The sequence below is a fragment of the Convolutriloba macropyga genome, chromosome 4 (genome assembly GCF_964194025.1).
Source record: "Convolutriloba macropyga chromosome 4, txConMacr16.3, whole genome shotgun sequence".
NCBI classification, from domain to species: Eukaryota; Metazoa; Xenacoelomorpha; order Acoela; family Convolutidae; genus Convolutriloba; species Convolutriloba macropyga.
The window spans coordinates 27,246,389-27,267,337 of record NC_134471.1 but is presented as its reverse complement, the minus strand read 5'-3'; the positions used below and the strand labels follow the sequence as shown (position 1 = coordinate 27,267,337).

Sequence of the window (20,949 nt, the reverse complement as noted above, 5' to 3'; positions counted from 1 at the left end):
ACACAGCAAGATGTAGATTTGGACGCTGACCATTTAGATGATTATTTTGTAACTATCGGAGAAAAAATTCTGTCTGAAATTCCTAAATTACAGCAACGCCAACGCAGTAATTGTTTCCACATACCATTTTTATGCATAGTACAAATGTACTGGAAGTCTTTTTCATTGTAAAAACTTTGAAAAACTCTAAGTCAAGTGGTTTTGATCAAATCACTAACATCGTTCTTCGGTTATGTTTACCTGTAATAGTTGAACCGCTAGTTGACATTTTCAATGATTGCATAAAGAGCCATACTTTTCCGCAGAGCTTTAAAATTGCAAAAGTGTTGGCACTTCATAAAAAATGTAACATGAATGCCCCCGAACACTAAGGACCAATAAGTTTGCTACAAACCATCAGCAAAATTTAAAATCTTTGAAAAAATTATTTACAAAAGATTGGTTAACTTCATCTCCAAAAACAAACTCTTTTCTTGTAGACATTTTGGTTTTCGCTCAAAAAGATCATGTATTCATGCCATAGCTGAAATAACTGAAAATATAAGATTGTCTATGAATAACAAGAACCCTTGCGCATCAGTTTTCCTTGATATAACAAAAACTCTTGATACCATCGATCACTCACTATTACTCAACAAACTAGAAATTTTTGGTTTTAGGTGTCATTTTAAAAACCTTATTCAGTCCTACCTCAACAACCGCCAACAATATGTTTTCTTCCAGTCCAAAACCTCTGAGATAAAAATTATTAAAAATGATGTCCCACAGGGCTCTGTGCTAGGCCCACTCCTCTTCTTGATTTTGGTAAATGATCTGCCAACAAATATGCAAAAATCGGAAATCACATTGTTTGCTGACAATCCCAACATACTTTGTGGTGGAAAAGATATTGAAAAAATACTAAAGATAGCATTACGGAGGCGATATTATGGTTCAATGAAAACAAACTTAGCGTTAATTCTGAGAAATCTCAGTTGATGTATTTCGGTAAAGATTTAGGGCTTAATATGAACCCAATTTTACCAGATTGTGAACTACAAGAATCTGTAAAATATTTAGGTATAACTCTTGATAGAAAACTGATTTTTGGCTTTCATATTCAACAAACTGTGAACAAATTAAACAGCATCTGCGGTGTTTTCTATAGAAATCGCGACTATTATCCAATTTCAAAATTAATAAAATTTTATAAAGATTTTGCTAAGCCCGTGATCTCTTACGGTCTATTGGTTTATGGCAGCACAAACAAAAAAAGACTAACAAAAATTGATATGTGCCAACGAAAAACTTTGCGAGCCCTCTTCTATCGAAAGCGGACAGATAGCCTTCAACATTACCACAGAAAACACAAAATACTCACTGTTTTTGACCTATACTTCCTTGAACTTCTGAAGGAAATTGTAGAAGAAATTGCAAAGAGATCTCCTTGCTCTTTCATTGATCTTGAAAACGTGTCATCCTGTAAAAACCACACATGGAACCTCAAAAAACGTTTGATAAGGCAGGTCAAATTTAATAATGCAGCACTTGGAAACTCCCTGCGGTTAAGGCTGACTAAGACTTATAATTTTTTAAATCGAATTACCTTTTTCCCTCAGATATTGAAATTCAAAAAATGAATTCGAAGCAGGTCAAAAATTAGGAGATCAATTTACCAAAACTACCTTTTCGACAGTAAGTCTTTTTTACTTTAATTTTGGCTGATTAGTAGCTGAGGTAAAAACTAACTCGTTCTTAATTTTCTGGAAAGTCAAATTTAATTGATGAGTTTTTCAAAAGGGACCTCACCTAAACGAGCTGTAAAGCTTATCTGACGTACCTCTTGAAAACTTTTATAGTTATTAATTGTAAACTGTTTTCAAGGAACTTAATTCAATTCAATACTATATTTTGTGAAAATTTTCCCCAAAATTTTGCTGTAGTTCTCCATTCTGAATTTTTTTAGTTGAACGTGCTTTAGTTTTTCTGAAGGAAATTCCATTTTGCATGCAGTTGATTATTTTCTAAAGTTATTTTGTTCATTTGGTTATTCAGTTTTAGAATTTGAGCACATAAACGTAAACAAAGGAGAGGTTGGAAATATGACATTTTTGTTTCTCCAGAAAAAAAATTCTTAAAAATTCCCTCTTCGGTCTGCAAAAGATATAGATCAGCCAAAACCGAATTTTAAAAAGCCAGGTAGGCACAAGTTTCACAAGGTTCCTAACCCCCAAATAAAAAATACGTGTTCATTTTAGCGTAAGTGCCTTTTTCATTCTCACAACCTAAGTAAGAAACAGCAGCAATTAAGTCTTGTGCCAGAATAAAAATGTTGTCGGAAAAAAATAATGTTTTTTTAAAATTAATATAGTTCAAAAACTTATAACAAAGGAAAACATTTTTTTGCGCATTTTCAAAATTCCTTATTGTACACGTAATTACTACCGACTCCATTTTTGCTTTAGCACCATTAATGAAGCTATTTTAATTTTTCGGTTCGATTGCTAATATAGCTACTTATTCCTCGATAGTGTATAACTTAAAACTTATTTCGAACAAGAAAAGAAGGAAAAACGGGAAAAAAGTGAGAACTCTAAACTTGCTCTTCCTCGCAAAACCGTTCTTTTTTCCACTGAATGGAAGATCTAGTGATGAAATGTTAAAAAAGATTTAACTAATTTGATATTATTATAACAGAAATAGTAAAGTGATTTTACCTCTGAACTCCGACACTGCGTTTATTATTAGCGGACGTTTCTCCCAAATAAACCAAATAAACCGAATTGAAATAAACGAAGAAATGAAACAAACACTTTTACATAAAGTGGAATTTGAAACTGGGGCGATATTTACGCAAACATTTTACCAAACAAATGCTGCAATCTGATTGGCCGAGCTTTGTACCCACCCACCCAAATTAAGAAAGTCACATTACCTGTCCAAATTTCAAGTAAATGTCGGCTTTGATTCGGATCGCTCGTTTAAATTTGTGTCCGGAAGGTCAATTGGACATATAATATAAATATTTCAAGGATAGCATTCAATTTGTTCACTGACTAAATTGCAACTTTGAGTAACATTATTTGTGTTCGGTAGATTGATCTTTTGTATCTTCGAAATGCTCTTTGCAGGATTTAAGATCGGGTTTAAATGTTGGACCAATATTTGACCCTCGCCTTGTATTTGCCATCTTTTCTTTCTTAAATGATGCTTTTGAAACATGAATATGTTACATAAAGTACATGCAGTAATTGAGGGCAAAAGTATTCCAAATTGTTGAAATATATGTCATATTTTCAATTTAGCTGGATAAGAATGACTATAGATCGGAATTTCAAAGCTCAGATGAATCAATTTTTAAAAAAAATCCCCAGAGGCAAAATTGATGGGTGATTAATAAATCGACCTGCAAAACTACCTGTGAGAATTACTCCAATTTTCCCTGTAAAAAGTTTCGGAATTTTCGTTAATTTTACATTTTTTCAAAATTTCGAAAAATTATAAAACTTTATAAAAAGCTGCAAATTAGTCGTCAAAAATTGTTTTGTGTTTTATCCATTATTTTTCTAATGGTTTTGAGAAATACTCATGCACTTTAATTTCTTTCGGTTTAATCACAATTACCAATGAAATCATAACATAATTAACATTATCTTTTAACATTATCTTTTAATATATAAGAGATGTCGCTCATTAAAAGATTCGAGATCTGGGTCGTTTATTCACCTAACGATATTTGAGAACAGTCCCTTGTAGTAATAATAATAATAAATTGTTCGTATGTAATATTCTTCTATTCTTCTATTTCTCACGGAAGAGTTGTGCAATTTTAGTCGAAATAATAGAAGAAAAAAATGTATAGTTGTACCTAACAAGCGTGGCAAGTCTTAAACGGCTGAACAGCTTAGTTTCATGTTCAGTTGCAAATATAAACCTAGAACAACCGTTACGGCGATGTTAATAAATCTGCAATAATTGTGAATCAATTAATTGGTCGAAACGGTAACAATTCATCATGTTCAAACATTCCATAGCATGTATTCACATTTGATGATACTGTTTATAAACATTTACATTGATGGTAGCGGAAGTTTCAAAGAAATGATAGGTTTGAACAGATTGAGAGGCAAAATTCAGTAAATATCACGACTGAATGACGTCACGATTGAATTACGTAATTATTACTTAGTTGAACTGAATTGAAATGACCGGCGGTGAACTTTTACAACACAAACAGTCCCAAATCACGTGAATAATTGACAGGTACAAACCAAGAAATTCCATTTCCTATTTAGGAACATTCAAAGCCAATTCACGTGGTTGGCCACTTAGAATTCTCACTACGACAAGGTGTGTTTCTTTTCACATGAAGTTCCAACCCAAAGCGTTCAATCAAAACGCGTGCAATGAAATACAGATAATGGCCAAAAGGATTTGCAAACACTGTGGATCTTTGACCTATATGCAGTGCCCTGAAAATTTCCGATTCTTGAGAACATGCAAGGCTGTGTTGTCACCCAATTTCATCTGCCGAGAAGCGTGCCTTATGTTGATCAACGACGTCACGTTTTGATTTTCTTCACTTTTTGTTCAGATCATTTGCTACATTTGGGCGATTAGGTCTTTAACGTTTGGCCCAATTATCTGCTTTCTCTCGATGATAGTATTTAGCTGAAAATTTTATTGAGCTTATTTTAAACTGGCAATGATTTTCGGGTTTTACGATTGGGCTTAAAAATGCTTAAAGAACCCGCTCTCACAGAAAACTTGCTATCTATAAAAAACTAAGGTAAAAGCGCATTAACTGAGTTTAAAAAAAACAAAAATTTCAAGGTATAGATTACCTTAACTGAAGCTAAACATTATATGAGGTAAAAAAAGCCTCATCTCGCGACATCAACATTTTTGTTAGTCTTCTTTTTTTCCAATAGTTTTGCATATCTTAATTAGATGCCATCCGCTAAAACAAAGCAGATTAGAGGTTTTTGATGTCCGAAATCAAACATTAAATGTTTGAAGTGCAAATTTTCTTTTTTGGTGCTCTAATTGTACCAATTCTTTGCTCTCAGAATTTCATTGCATTTATTGGTATTAAAATTACATCTATTACTTAATAATAATATCATAGAGCCAATAGAAAAGGCATTTAACGCACCTTTGCTTAAAAGGAGCGAGCACAGATGCACCGAGAACTCATAATGAAAAGACAAGGAGGCTCAGTAATGTGCGTTTGCTCATGATGTTCCCACCCCGCCCATCCACGTTTGGATTTAATTGTATAACAAATGAGTAAGGGAAAGAAAGCGTTCACAAACTCACATATCTTTCAACAAACAATTAAATAAAAAAATAATGCTGGATTAGAGAGCCGATGAGACTTGCCACCAAAGAGAGTACTGGACAAGGCAAACACACAAACAAATTATAGCAAACATTAATTACGACGCAAAATCGATGACTATATTTAAAAAACACCTAATAATAAAACGGAAAAAGAATAAGATAAAATCGGATCTAAACAAATCAACCTGCGCTGCATTATAAGTTCATTTGATAAGATATCAGTCCTTTCTGCCACTCGAAGCCAGGCCGAAAAAAGACGACAAAGTTCAAAAATACGTTTCTCATTTTGAAAACAATTAATTTCATATTGATTGAAACCACTTCGTATTAACTCGGCTCATTTGGAAAACAAATTTTTACTTTATAGGAAGCAATCGAGACTTGTAGTTATCCGTAATAAATTGGACGACTGCAAAAAAAAACGGCAAAACGAAACAAAATACAATTGAACTTAAAAAAAACCGCGGTGCAGCAACCGTTGAAACAATAGGGTTCTCATGGAGAATATTAACTATCGTTAATTTTGCACTATTCCAACGGCATTAGTGAAATACTGTGGAAAGGCAATAAAAAACTCAGAAAGGTGAAATATTCAAAAATCACACTTTTCTTATGAAAATGCGTAGTACCCGAGCCAAAAAACCATTGGTTGAAAATAAAACTAATAAAAAGAATGGATCATGTTTTAATGGAAAGATAATGCAACCTGTTATTGCAGAGTCCAACCTAAAAAACCAAAGGAAATAAGATAAAAGTGATGAAGCTCAAAAAAATACTGATTTTTAAAAATATTTTTTAAAACTCAAACTATCAAAAAGGTTTCAACTTAAAACAAAAGCTGATCAATTTGCAACTGATCAAGAAACCAGGTTTGTTACGGTGATTTACAAAAGCAATTTATCGAAGCCTGAGAGTTGAAGCCATTATATCTATAATATAGTAAAAAAACAATAAAAAATTTAAAACGACAAAAAGGATTGATTATTTTGCATGAGTATCCTGAATTTAACTGGGTTCTCAAGATAAAAAGCCTTTGTAGCAAAGACAACAAAAAGAACCACTAATAGTGACCAGTATTGAAAACACAAAAAATATTATGAAAACACATTTCTAAGCTCTATAGACATCAGTCAAAACGTAAACAACAGCAGAAATATTGTATAGAGCAACAGAAGTTTGATGCACTCTTGGAATATTAAGACAGAGTTACTTGTTTACGATTAGGAGAAAAAGAGTTCAGTGGAGAATTTGTAGTTTCAACGGCTGTGCATCCGTGCGCTCCAAAATTTTTTAGTGTTTTTTGTTTTTGCCTCTAATTATCATTTTTTTTACTGTCGTTGGGCATATTCATGACAATCAAAGGCCTCGACTGCTTGCATGGATGGCTAATTGAATCCATTTCCAGATTTTAAATTTTAGCGCACGGTTTTAAGGACTTTCAAATAATTTTCTTAAAGAATTGATTTTTTTATACCACTTTGTTCCCTAAAAAACTAATTGAAAGTCTTTAAGACCGTAAGCTATAAACTGAAACCAAAAAAATTTTTTCAATCTAACATCTGTGGAAGCAATAAGGGACTTTGCTTGTCATGAATTTGCCGAACGACAACAGAAAGAACGACAATTAGAGGCAAAAAAGTTTTAATCAATTTTGGGAGAGAGCACGGATGCGCAGCCGTTAAAACCATAAGCTATTTTTTATAACTTTTAAAAAGATTCTTTTGCGTATTTCTTCAATGCTAATCGGAGCTATCTATAATGTGAAAAACTGAAAAAGGAACAGATAACAAACCCCAATACAAGAAAAAATGCAAAAACATGGAAGCACAAAATTTTTTTCTTTAGAACATTAACTGCAAATCATTAAATCCTTCAGGACTAATACAAAATTGTAAAATAGTTCAATTAAACAACGAAAAAAGCATTCAAAGCTTTTGATTGACAGAAATATATCTACGAAAACGAAAAAAAAACCACAATTACAGATAAAGTATAAAAACCAATAAGTTTGTGAGAAAGCGGCTTTGCAGTCGTTAAAACTATAATCTATTCCCAGAAACGATCATTAAAAAATTATTTTGTGCATTTCCTCAAAAAAAAAATCACAGAAAAAATCACAGAACAAAATTAATCGTTTAAAGTTTACAAAATTACAATGTCATCAAAACCATAAAAACTATATGAGCTTTTCTCTGAGGACAAATTATAATTAAAATTGGCCTTACTTTGTTGTAAATTGTATTTGTCATTGATTGGGCTGTGATGTGATGACTCTCGTCAGTAATCAACTTAAAAAAACAAACTTGCGAAAACTCCGCGCCCTAATATCCGAATAAACATTGATTGAAAGAACCCATAGTGAGTCCAATTCTAGCCCTCAATTTTCTGATTTTCCAACAAAATAGATCAATTAGCAAAGGAAGTATTTCATTAAACTACAAATAAGTCATGCATTTTTTATCATTATAAAGTTTATTTTTCAAAAACTCGCAAAAGTTTACTTCGAGAGAACTCCTATTGGAAACAAATGTAGAACTATCCTTTTCTGGAAATCTCAAAGATTATGGCAGCAGAGGTTGGGTCTATTCTTCCTGCAAATTTACACCAAGTTGGATACAAAAGAGTATTTGGAGCCTTTTTTGTTTTGAAAGGTCTCAAACTTGAAAAATTTAGCAAAAAATGTAACCACAAAACTCGGATAAAACAAATTGGCGAGCCATCTCTATCCCTAAACGTAAAACCGTTAACATTATTTTTAAAACTATCAACATGTTTTAGCAATATTGACAAACATTTGGTCAGAAATTACGGAAAACGTGAATAAAAGCAACGAAAACCAGAAATTACGGAAAATTTGAATGAAATCAACTTGTAATTTATTCTCAATAAATACGTTCAAAAATTCACTTTCTAGATACTGGAAAAATGCGCTACACAGGATTGAATATTTGTTCTTTTATTTGCTCTGGTGTTCAATAATCTGGTAAACTAAAGAAAATTGATCTCACTGGTTTTGACAATTCTATATTACACGTCTGACAATTTCAGGAACCTATCGAAGTTCAAGGAACTTGATATGAAGAACTGAGTCTAGTTAAGGCGATTTATTGTTCTGATGGTGCATATGTGCCGTTGTCTGAATAGGAATGTGGGCAACTGATGACTTTGTTGACTTCGACCAGAACTCACTAATTTTTTGCGCGTTTTGTCCGTTTTAAGCTTGTTATTTTGTTTTGTTACTCAGTGCCAGAACTGAGAGCGCTTTTGAAATTTCTTACAAACTCCAATTAACCTATATAATTTCTTTTATTCTTTATTGCTGATAACTTTTGCTTTTCTATCTTTAATGAGAATATTGTAAAATTTCAAAACTGACGTTTAGATGGTCTTTTTCTCTTGGTTAGATACAGTCCGAGAAAACGAAAATCATATTGAGTCTAGCTGTTGGAGATAGAAGCAATTGATAAACTCACTTTCAGTTGAAATTTATAGCTATCCTTGTTTATACCTAGACACTAAACATGAAAAGGAAAAACAGTGAATTTTAGTTTCTGAGATTTTTTGTATTTTTTTCCTGCAATTGCAATATATAGTCTTCGTTGGTTAAAATTGAAACACATGTGAAATTAAGTTCATTTGCAACTGATAACTATTCATAAATAGAGAACAAATGCAGTTTGTTATTGGAAAAAGTTGAGGAAATCTTTTGTTTTGTTTGTATTTCGTTTTTAATTTATTTTATTAATTTTGGTTGCCTATCATTGACTTATAAATCTTTTGATTGCTGAGAATTCAAATTAATTTTTTGTAGACCCATAAATAGAACTCTCAAGAAAATGTCCTAGGTGATTCATACTGAACCTGAGTTTTTCCCCTTGTAATTTGATTGTCTCCTGACGCATCAACTGTGTTCAACTTTGATTTAGTCAAACCATTTAGAATTTTCCTCCTTTTGAGCAATGTCGTTGTGCGTTTACTTGACCAATCGGCAAGTGTGATGTTCTTGTTGGTTGTAAGGGTGAACTCGGAGACATTATCCAAAAGTTTGTCCAACTGGTACTTATTTTACAGCAAGGTGTAATACGTGAGCTGTTCCTCAAGGAAGTTGACTGCTGAACCCCACTTCACCTCACGTCTCATGACCTGTTAGATCAACACTTTTCTCATTTTAATTGTTTTCGGTGCCATTTGTTTCAGTCTGTTTGCTGTTTGGAGCCGTTCAGTTTATCGCTTTTTGTCTGGCACTTGTTCTTGCCAAGTTCTTAATTAGTTCCCAGTTTTGATCAGTTTTAGTATCTAAGCAAAAAAACTGCTCTTTATAATTCCGTTGTCTGGTTTTTGTTTAGTCTTCTTCGAACTGTATGCAGCGTACACGATGAGAGTTCTTTCTACAGTCAGCTTATATGTTGATGAAGGATACTCGAGACAGATTTTTTTCGTAATACTGATATGTTAAAGGCGCAAAATTTTTTTCACCAGAGTTTTTTGTAGGGGTTGTGATATCAGTTAATGTATGATGTGAGTTTGTTTTATCCTAAACTATTTTGGGTCTGATGAACTTTGCAGATAGTCAGAGAACGTCTATTTTTAGCAAAAAATTGAATGCAAGTAAACTTTTTTCCGACTTTTGATACTGAAAAATATACTGCAGCCAACAACTAAAATCCAATTTTTCTTGAAATGCACTCTGAAGTAGAAAGTGAGTTCACTTTTTTCCAGTGTTCTTTCTTGCTTTACATTTTTAGAAGATTGAAAATACCAAAACCTTGATATGCTTTTACTGTAAAAACAACTTTTCTACTGTGTTCTTATCTTTTTTAAAGTATATGCGTGTACGCGAATGAACACTATCCACTTCAAAGCAAAAAACGAAATACCAGCATCTTTAACCGATTTCAAAAAAGGCAACTCTTTAAAGAAGATATGATGTTTTCTTTTCTCTAGGCCCGTTGCACAACAGATCTTATTCAGCGATATTCAAGACGCGTGGTCAAATCTATTTTTTATTTATAAAAATGATATTTGTTAAATAAATCAAGAAAGGTAAAATTTCAAAAATTTCAAAAAATTATTTGCTGGCATACAAAACGTTTCTCTTGCCATATTCTGAAACTGTTTTACTTCTTCCTTGAAATTTTGTTTTTTGATATGTTAGTTCTGTATTCTTTTGTTCTCTTTCCATTTTTGTGATATTTATCTCTCTCTTCTTCCCTATTTGTTGATGAGTTGTAGTTCTTGTTCTAAATTGCCCTGGAGTACAGAAAACATTGAGTTATGTGCATCTAGAAATCAAGTTTTGAAAAGAATTCAAAGTTAATCCCTGTCTTTACATCAGTTTTTTTTGCCTTGACAATTTTATTTTTATCTCAGAAGCTATAATTGCAGTTCGTTGCTTCGGGGTCACCGATGTTGACCAACTTGCTTTTATGATTGATTTGATAATAGTGAATTCACAGTTTGGTTTCAGCGATAAAATAGCTTGGAAACATGAGATAAATTTTGAAATCAAGTCATTCAAAGGAAGTCAAATTAAGAGTCACTGTATAAAAATTGAAGTTTGATGGTCAAAAGGGAAGTTGACTTCTCACACTCTGTTTTAATTTCCACCAAAAACCAAAACAGGGAGCTATTCACATCTCTACCCGCTAAACATATGATCAAGAAAACAGGTCAAGTCGCTCGTGTTTTCAATGGTTTGCAGAGAATTGATTCCACTGTAATTTTTTCTAGCGTCACGTTCTCAGTATTATGAAATTTGTCTATAAAACCCATAAAGGTTTTACCAATTGCAGTGCCGCAGTGCTGATCGAATTGAGGACTCAACTCACCGCAGATCATTAAATTTTCTTCAGAAAACAACAGAAACCGGTTTGATAATTTATCACGAAACACTGAGAAACTTTTGAAAAGTTGAAGCAATGTTTTGGCGAACTAGTGATCTCCCTGAAGATACGGCGAGTAGTTTAAAGTGGTTTTAAGATACACATCCAAATCGGAACGACACAAAAAATTGTAATGCACCGCTAATAGTGCTTCCTACTTATATATTGGGTACTCTAGATACGATTACTTTGCTAAATTTAGATAGACTAAAGATGTGATATAAACAGACACTCACGCTGTTGGATTCTTATGCTTTCCAGGCTATTAAAATCTAAAAGAAAAGTGTTTTAAAACTGGAGTCAGTTTTACCGTCTGTTATTAACAAGAAAAAGCTACAATGAAAAGGTTGTGAATCAACCCAACAAAATTAATGAAATATTTACAATATTAACAAGTTAAGAAATGTGAGAGAGAAGAGTAGTTAATATCATTTCAGGATATTAAAAGTTTTTGTATAGTTTTGTATTTACAGTTCTAATGCACTCGAATGAGCGAGGCGTAATTTCATAAACTCTTGAATAAGCAAAATAATAGAATGTTTAACGTTAAAAGATGTCAAGTATTCAAATGTTATGATCGCAATGTCATATATATATATATATATATATATATATATATATAAATATCTATGAAAATGGGGGCTTGGTACACTTTCCACTCCTCTAAAGAATAAAAAAATTCCACTCTTTTTCTGTAGGCAGAAGAGGACGAAGAGCTGGAAGAGGAACTAGAGTGTCTCTTCTTCTTAGATCTCTTCTGGGAATTAGATCGATTGCGCCGAACGTCATGTCTCAATTGACGCACCTCCTTCTGCAAGAGAGTGAATAACTAGAAGAAGACGAGGAAGAAGCCTCGAATATTAGAGGAACAGTATTTGTTACAACTGTTTTGAGTACGGGAGAAAACGCAACCCGAAATTTTGCTAATTGTGCCGACATCTACAGTATTCTGGTTTTTGAGACCTGGATATCTTGCATTAAAGCAAAATTCATCAAGATGTCGGGCACGGTCAATAGGCCGGACAAAAGCGGCATTTGAATCTGCTAACTGGTCTCGCAAATTTCTGATTTTAGCTTGAGCCCGCGCAACCTGAACTGAACCTGAAGGAGCAGGCTGTGGTAATTCAAGCAGTATTACAATATCATTCGGCAAAAGAAGCGGCCGACGTTGATGGTTGTGTAGATCTTGGCACCACACATTATAGTTGGCGTCACCACTTTATAGTTGGCTCGGTCTTTATGATAGTAGACCAAGTTTTCCTCTGCCAGAGCAGGGGGACGACGAGGTGAGCCAAGCGGCTGTCTAGCGCGGTAATGTTGACTTGTTGGTCGACTGTTGTCTGGTCGAGTGGCCAGCCAACTGAAGGCAGAGGAAGAGACAACTTTTGTTGAAGCTGAAATTCAATAGGGCTCCCGATAATGGGAGAAATATGCAATCGTTTGCTTCGGATAAAACGTTAAAGGTGTTTCCGTTGAGTTCAAAGTACGGGTAAACAAAGCGTCATCATTCAAAGTGGCTAAAGCAGAAGCAACAGAAACCGAACGCAAACTTGTGAAACCTGTTTCGAGTTCCAGTAAACTGACAATCTTCGCTTCGAAGATCAGGGACGACAATCTTGATTGCTAACATATTTGACAGAACGAGGACCTCAGAAAATGCTGAGACAACAACTTGCCTCTTGACGAATACAGGTACCGAAGCAAGAATTCTAGGTTCAGTTTCTAATTATCGCATTCCAACGCGGCATAACCAACGTCCAGCAGACCCAAATGAAAAGCAACTGCTCGCAATAAATCAATGCAAACAACGCAAGGAACATTTAAATCCCGTGTCACAAAAAACTTGAAATGAAATTGCGGGTCGTCAGAGAACCAACGGCAAGGATGACGACTAACATCAAGAAATTGTAAATTGGATCCATTAAATGCAGCTGCCTCAGTGTCAGAGTCCTCCAGGACCAAACGAGGAAACAAAGCTCGCATTATTTCAAAAACTGATTTTCGGAAAACACTAATAGCTGCTCCAGAGTCAATAAGAGTAGACGAAGTGAGATCAGCATTAGTCAGTTTCGATGAAAGAGACTGAATTTCGATAATTTATTCGTTTGCCATCGGTTTTCAATTATGAGGTACACAATTTTCACTTCTACAAAAGAACGAAAACAAATCAAGTTTCAATGAAAAAAACTAGTGTAATTAATTATAGTTTTGGCGAGTCGAACTTTCAGAACGCGGACAATCCTTTCGATGATGACGCAAAGAGCCACAATTCCAGCAGTTCCGACAATCTTACTTCAGGTGGCCATCACGGTTGCAACCAAAACAAACAAGAGGGCCGGAAAAGCGGACCCGTCTTTCAGAACTCGGTGATCTGCTCGGAGTTCGACTCTGAGAAGTATCTCGGCGTTCCTGAGAGTTACGACGTTCATAAGATGTTCGCCGTTTGTAATTGTTTGATCGTCGGTCAGACGAACTATTTCGTTCTTTGGAACTGTTTCTATAACGGTTAAGACTTCTATAAGGATTCGGACCTGGCGAGCGCCGGTATCGATCATTCTTTTTGAAACTGCGTTTTCCTCCCGAATTGTCACTTTGCCTATTTCTAGTAGAAAGAGGAGCTGCTGCTTATTTGGCCGGCCGTTACAGAAGAAGCTGTAACTCTAAGGTTTTCAAGACGATAAACAGCGTCTAAATGGATAGCCGCCTCTAAACCCGGGTTGAATTTTTCCGCCCAAAATGATGAAAAAGTGGGTTTGCAATGGGAGGATTTTTTAGGAAAATGCAGCTCAAAACTCTTACGTCTTTTTGGTCTGCATTGGGCTTCCAAGAGGGGTAAAATGGTGTAAGAGTGAGGGGGTAAAAGACAAATTTACTCCCCACTCTTACATCGTTTTACCCCCCTTGACAGACCAAAAAAGATGTAAGAGGGGGGGGGTTATTTTGTCTTTTACCCCCTCACTCTTACACCATTTTACCCCCTTGGAAGCCCAATGCAGCCCAAAAAGACGTAAGAGTTTTGAGCTGCATTTTCCATTTTCCTAAAAACTCCTCCCATTGCAGCCCCACTCTTACGTCATTTTACTCCCCTTGGCAGCCCAACTCTTACATCATTTTACCCCCTCAATCTTACATTGTTTTAGCGCCCGTACCTGAAGACTGCCAGTCTTGAACCCACAACCTCTGTAACATCAACTGCGTCGCCTAAACCTCCAGACCATCAAAGCTTGTCAAACTCTTGACAGTCTATATATATGAATAATACTTGTTGGAATTGCTCCCTCTCAACAAATTACTCCCTCACTCTTACATCAATTTACCCCCTCAGAACAAATTACCCCCTCACTCTTACACCATTTTACCCCCCCCCCCTGGCAGCCCAACTCTTACATCATTTTACCACCTCTGGACAAGTTACCCCCTCACTCTTCCGCCATTTTACCCCCCCCTTGGCAGCCCTACTCTTACATCATTTTATCCCCTCTGGACAAATTACCCCCTCACTCTTACACGATTTTACCCCCCTTGGCAGCCCAGCTCTTACATCATTTTACCCCCTCTGGACAAATTACCCCCTCACTCTTACACAATTTTACCCCTCTTGGCAGCCCAACTCTTAACTCATTTTCCCCCCTCTGGAAAAATTACCCCCTCACTCTTACACCACATTACCATCCTTGGCAGCCCAACCCTTACATCATTTTACCCCCTCTGGACAAATAACTCCCTCACTCTTACACCATTTTACCCCCCTTGGCAGCTCACATCCTACATCATTTTACCCCTCTGGACAAATTACCCCCACTCTTACACCATATCACCCCCTTGGAAGCCCAATTCTTACATCATTTTACCCCTTCTGGACAAATTACCCCCTCACTCCTACACCATTTTACCGCCCTTTGCAGCCCAACTCTTACATCATTTTACCCCCTCTGGACAAATTATCCCCTCACTCTTACACCCTATTATCCCCCTTGGCAGCCCAATTCTTACATCATTTTACCCCTTCTGGACAAATTACCCCCTCACTCTTACACCATTTTACCCCTCTTGGCAGACCAACTCTTACCTCATTTTACCCCCTCTGGACAAATTACCCCCTCACTCTTACACCACATTACCCCCCTTGGCAGCCCAACTCTTACATCATTTCACCCCTTCTGGACAAATTACCCCCTCACTCTTACACCATTTTACCCCCCTTGGCAGCCCAGCTCTTACATCATTTTACCCCCTCTGGACAAATTACCCCCTCACTCTTACACAATTTTACCCCTCTTGGCAGCCCAACTCTTAACTCATTTTCGCCCCTCTGGAAAAATTACCCCCTCACTCTTACACCACATTACCATCCTTGGCAGCCCAACCCTTACATCATTTTACCCCCTCTGGACAAATAACCCCCTCACTCTTACACCATTTTACCCCCCTTGGCAGCTCACATCCTACATCATTTTACCCCTCTGGACAAATTACCCCCCACTCTTACACCATATCACCCCCTTGGAAGCCCAATTCTTACATCATTTTACCCCTTCTGGACAAATTACCCCCTCACTCCTACACCTTTTTACCGCCCTTTGCAGCCCAACTCTTACATCATTTTACCCCCTCTGGACAAATTACCCCCTAACTCTTACACCATTTTACCCCTCTTGGCAGCCCAACTCTTACATCGTTTTACCCCTTGTGGACAAATTACCCCCTCACTCTTACACCATTTTACCCCCTTGGCAGCCCAACTCTTACATCATTTTACCCCCTCTGGACAAATTACCCCCTCACTCTTACACCATTTTACCCCCCTTGGCAGCCCACATCCTACATCATTTTACCACTCTGGACAAATTACCCCCCCCCCATTCTTACTCCATATTACCCCCTTGGAAGCCCCATTCTTACATCATTTTACCCCTTCTGGACAAATTACCCCCTCACTCCTACACCATTTTACCCCCCTTTGCAGCCCAACTCTTACATCATTTTACCCCCCCTGGACAAATTACCCCCTCACTCTTACACCATTTTACCCCTCTTGGCAGCCCAACTCTTACATCATTTTACCCCCTCTAGACAAATTATCCCTTCACTTTTACACCATTTTACCCCCCTTGGCAGCCCAACTCTTACATCCTTTTACCCCCTCTGGACAAATTACCCCCTCACTCTTACACCATTTTACCACTCTTGGCAGCCCGCATCCTACATCGTTTTACCCTCTCTGGACAAATTACCCCCTCACTCTTCCACCATTTTACCCCTCTTGGCAGCCCAACTCTTACCTCATTTTACCCCCTCTGGACAAATTACCCCCTCACTCTTACACCATTTTACCCCCCTTGTCAGCCCAACTCTTACATCATTTTACACCCTCGGGACAAATTACCCCCTCACTCTTACACCATTTTACCGACCTTGACAGCCCAGCTCTTACTTCATTTTACCCCCTCTGGACAAATTACCCCCTCACTCTTACACCATTTTACCCCCCTTGGCAGCCCACATCTTACATCTTTTTACCCCTTCTGGACAAATTACCCCTCACTCTTGCACCATTTTGACCCCCTTGGCAGCCCACATCTTACAACATTTTACCCCTCTGGACAAATTACCCCCTCACTCTTACACCATTTTACCCCCCTTGGCAGCACAACTCTTACATCATTTTACACACTCGGGACAATTTAGCCCCTCACTCTTACACCATTTTACCCCTCTAGGCAGCCCAACTTTTACCTCATTTTACCCCCTCTGGACAAATTACCCCCTCACTCTTACACCATTTTACCCCTCTTGGCAGCCCAACTCTTACCTCATTTTACCCCAACTGGAAATATTACCCCCTCACTCTTACACCACATTAACCCCTTAGCAGCCCAACTCTTACTTCGTTTTACCCCTTCTGGACAAATTACCCCCTCACTCTTACACAATTTTACCCCCCTTGGCAGCCCAACTCTTATATCATTTTACCCCCTCTGGACAAATTACCCCCTCACTCTTACACCATTTTACCACTCTTGGCAGCCCACATCCTACATCATTTTACCCCCTCTGGACAAATTACCCCCTCACTCTTACACCATTTTACCCCGTTGGCAGCCCATATCCTACATCATTTTACCCCTCTGGACAAAATACCCCCCCCCCCCACTCTTACACCATATTACCCCCTTGGAAGCCCAATTCTTACATCATTTTACCCCTTGTGGACAAATTACCCCCTCACTCCTACAACATTTTACCCCCTTTGCAGCCCAACTCTTACATCATTTTACCCCCTCTGGACAAATTACCCCCTCACTCTTACACCATTTTACCACTCTTGGCAGCCCACATCCTACATCATTTTGCCCCCTCTGGACAAATTACCCCCTCACTCTTACACCATTTTACCCCGTTGGCAGCCCACATCCTACATCATTTTACCCCTCTGGACAAAATACCCCCCCCCCACTCTTACACCATATTACCCCCTTGGAAGCCCAATCCTTACATCATTTTACCCCTTCTGGACAAATTACCCTTTCACTCTTACACCATTTTACCCCACTTTGCAGCCCAACTCTTACATCATTTTACCCCCTCTGGACAAATTACCCCCTCACTCTTACACCATTTTACCCCTCTTGGCGGCCCAACTCTTACATCAATTTACCCCCTCTAGACAAATTATCCCCTCACTCTTACACCATTTTACCCCCCTTGGCAGCCCAACTCTTACATCATTTTATACCCTCTGGACAAATTACCGCCTCACTCTTACACCATTTTACCACTCTTGGCAGCCCACATCCTACATCATTTTACCCCCTCTGGACAAATTACCCCCTCACTCTTACACCATTTTACTCACCTTGGCAGCCCAACTCTTACATCATTTTACACCCTCTGGACAAATTACCCTTTCACTCTTACACCATTTTACCCCACTTGGCACCCCCACTCTTACCTCATTTTACCCCCTCTGGACAAATTACCCCTCACTCTTACACCATTTTACCCACCTTGGCAGCCCAGCTCTTACCTCATTTTACCCCCTCTGGACAAATTACCCCCTCACTCTTACACCATTTTACCACTCTTGGCAGCCCACATCCTACATCATTTTACCCCAACTGGACAAATTACCCCCTCACTCTTACACCATTTTACCCCGTTGGCAGCCCATATCCTACATCATTTTACCCCTCTGGACAAAATACCCCCCCCCCACTCTTACACCATATTACCCCCTTGGAAGCCCAATTCTTACATCATTTTACCCCTTGTGGACAAATTACCCCCTCACTCCTACACCATTTTACCCCCTTTGCAGCCCAACTCTTACATCATTTTACACCCTCAGGACAAATTACCCCCTCACTCTTACACCATTTTACCACTCTTGGCAGCCCACATCCTACATCATTTTGCCCCCTCTGGACAAATTACCCCCTCACTCTTACACCATTTTACCCCGTTGGCAGCCCACATCCTACATCATTTTACCCCTCTGGACAAAATACCCCCCCCCCACTCTTACACCATATAACCCCCTTGGAAGCCCAACTCTTACATCATTTTACCCCTTCTGGACAAATTACCCTTTCACTCTTACACCATTTTACCCCACTTTGCAGCCCAACTCTTACATCATTTTACCCCCTCTGGACAAATTACCCCCTCACTCTTACACCATTTTACCCCTCTTGGCAGCCCAACTCTTACATCAATTTACCCCCTCTAGACAAATTATCCCCTCACTCTTACACCATTTTACCCCCCTTGGCAGCCCAACTCTTACATCATTTTATACCCTCTGGACAAATTACCGCCTCACTCTTACACCATTTTACCACTCTTGGCAGCCCACATCCTACATCATTTTACCCCCTCTGGACAAATTACCCCCTCACTCTTACACCATTTTGACCCCCTTGGCAGCCCACATCTTACATCATTTTACCCCCTCTGGACAAATTACCCCCTCACTCATACACCATTTTACCCCCCTTGGCAGCCCAACTCTTACATCATTTTACACCCTCGGGACAAATTACCCCCTCACTCTCACACCATTTTACCCCTCTTGGCAGCCCAACTCTTACCTCATTTTACCCCCTCTGGACAAATTACCCCCTCACTCTTACACCATTTTACCGCCCTTGGCAGCCCAACTCTTACATCATTTTACACCCGCGGGACAAATTACCTCCTCAATTGTACACCATTTTACCCCCCTTGGCAGCCCACATCTTTTATCTTATTACCCCCTCTGGACAAATTACCCCCTCACTCTTACACCATTTTACCCCCCCCCCCCCCCTTGGCAGCCCAACTCTTACATCATTTTATCCACTCTGGACAAATTACCCCCTCACTCTTACACCATTTTACCCCCTTGGCAGCCCAACTCTTACATTATTTTACCCCTCTGGGCAAATTACCCCCTCACTCTTACACCATTTTACCCCCCATGGCAGCCCAACTCTTACATTATTTTACCCCTCTGGGCAAATTACCCCCTCACTCTTACACCATTTTACCCCCCTTGGCAGCCCAACTCTTACATCATTTTACCCCCTCTGGACAAATTACCCCCTCACTCTTACACCATTTTACCCCTCTTGGCAGCCCAACTCTGGCATCAATTTACCCGCTCTAGACAAATTATCCCCTCACTCTTACACCATTTTACCCCCCTTGGCGGCCCAACTCTTACATCATTTTATACCCTCTGGACAAATTACCGCCTCACTCTTACACCATTTTACCACTCTTGGCAGCCCACATCCTACATCATTTTACCCCCTCTGGACAAATTACCCCCTCATTCATACACCATTTTACTCACCTTGGCAGCCCAACTCTTACATCATTTTACACCCTCTGGACAAATTACCCTTTCACTCTTACACCATTTTACCCCACTTGGCAGCCCAACTCTTACCTCATTTTACCCCCTCTGGACAAATTACCCCTCACTCTTACACCATTTTACCCACCTTGGCAGCCCAGCTCTTACCTCATTTTACCCCCTCTGGACAAATTACCCCCTCACTCTTACACCATTTTACCCCCCTTGGCAGCCCACATCTTACATCTTTTTACCCCCTCTGGACAAATTACCCCCTCACTCTTACACCATTTTGACCCCTTGGCAGCCCACATCTTACATCATTTTACCCCCTCTGGACAAATTACCCCCTCACTCTTACACCGTTTTACCCCCCTTGGCAGCCCAACTCTTACATCAATTTACACCCTCGGGACAAATTACCCCCTCACTCTTACACCATTTTACCCCTCTTGGCAGCCCAGCTCTTACCTCATTTTACCCCCTCTGGACAAATTACCCCCTCACTCTTACACCATTTTACCCCCCTTGGCAGCCCACATCTTACATCTTTTTACCCCCTCTGGACAAATTACCCCCTCACTCTTACACCATTTTGACCCCCTTGGCAGCCCACATCTTACATCATTTTACCCCCTCTGGACAAATTACCCCCTCACTCTTACACCATTTTACCCCCCTTGGCAGCCCAACTCTTACATCAATTTACACCCTCGGGACAAATTACCCCCTCACTCTTACACCATTTTACCCCCCTTGGCAGCCCAACTCTTACATCATTTTACACCCGCGGGACAAATTACCTCCTCACTTATACACCATTTTACCCCCCTTGGCAGCCCACATCTTTTATCTTTTTACCCCCTCTGGACAAATTACCCCCTCACTCTTACACCATTTTACCCC

The 20,949-nt window shown here is 38.5% G+C and overlaps 1 protein-coding gene across 3 annotated transcripts in view; it reads right to left on the bottom strand.

The window, feature by feature from the left end:
* The window catches only part of LOC142337567 (lysosomal alpha-glucosidase-like), a 53,653-nt gene that overhangs the window by 30,926 nt on the left and 1,778 nt on the right, over positions 1–20,949 (bottom strand). Inside the window, exon 1 of one of the 3 annotated variants that reach the window (XM_075386895.1) lies at positions 3,848–3,996. The exons of 1 other annotated variant lie outside the window; for it this stretch is intronic. The gene's annotated coding sequence lies outside the window, so the exon portion shown is untranslated. Of the gene's footprint in view, positions 1–2,696; positions 2,885–3,847; positions 3,997–20,949 lie in introns of those variants that run through there. One more of the 3 variants, XM_075386893.1, reaches the window with a different exon arrangement.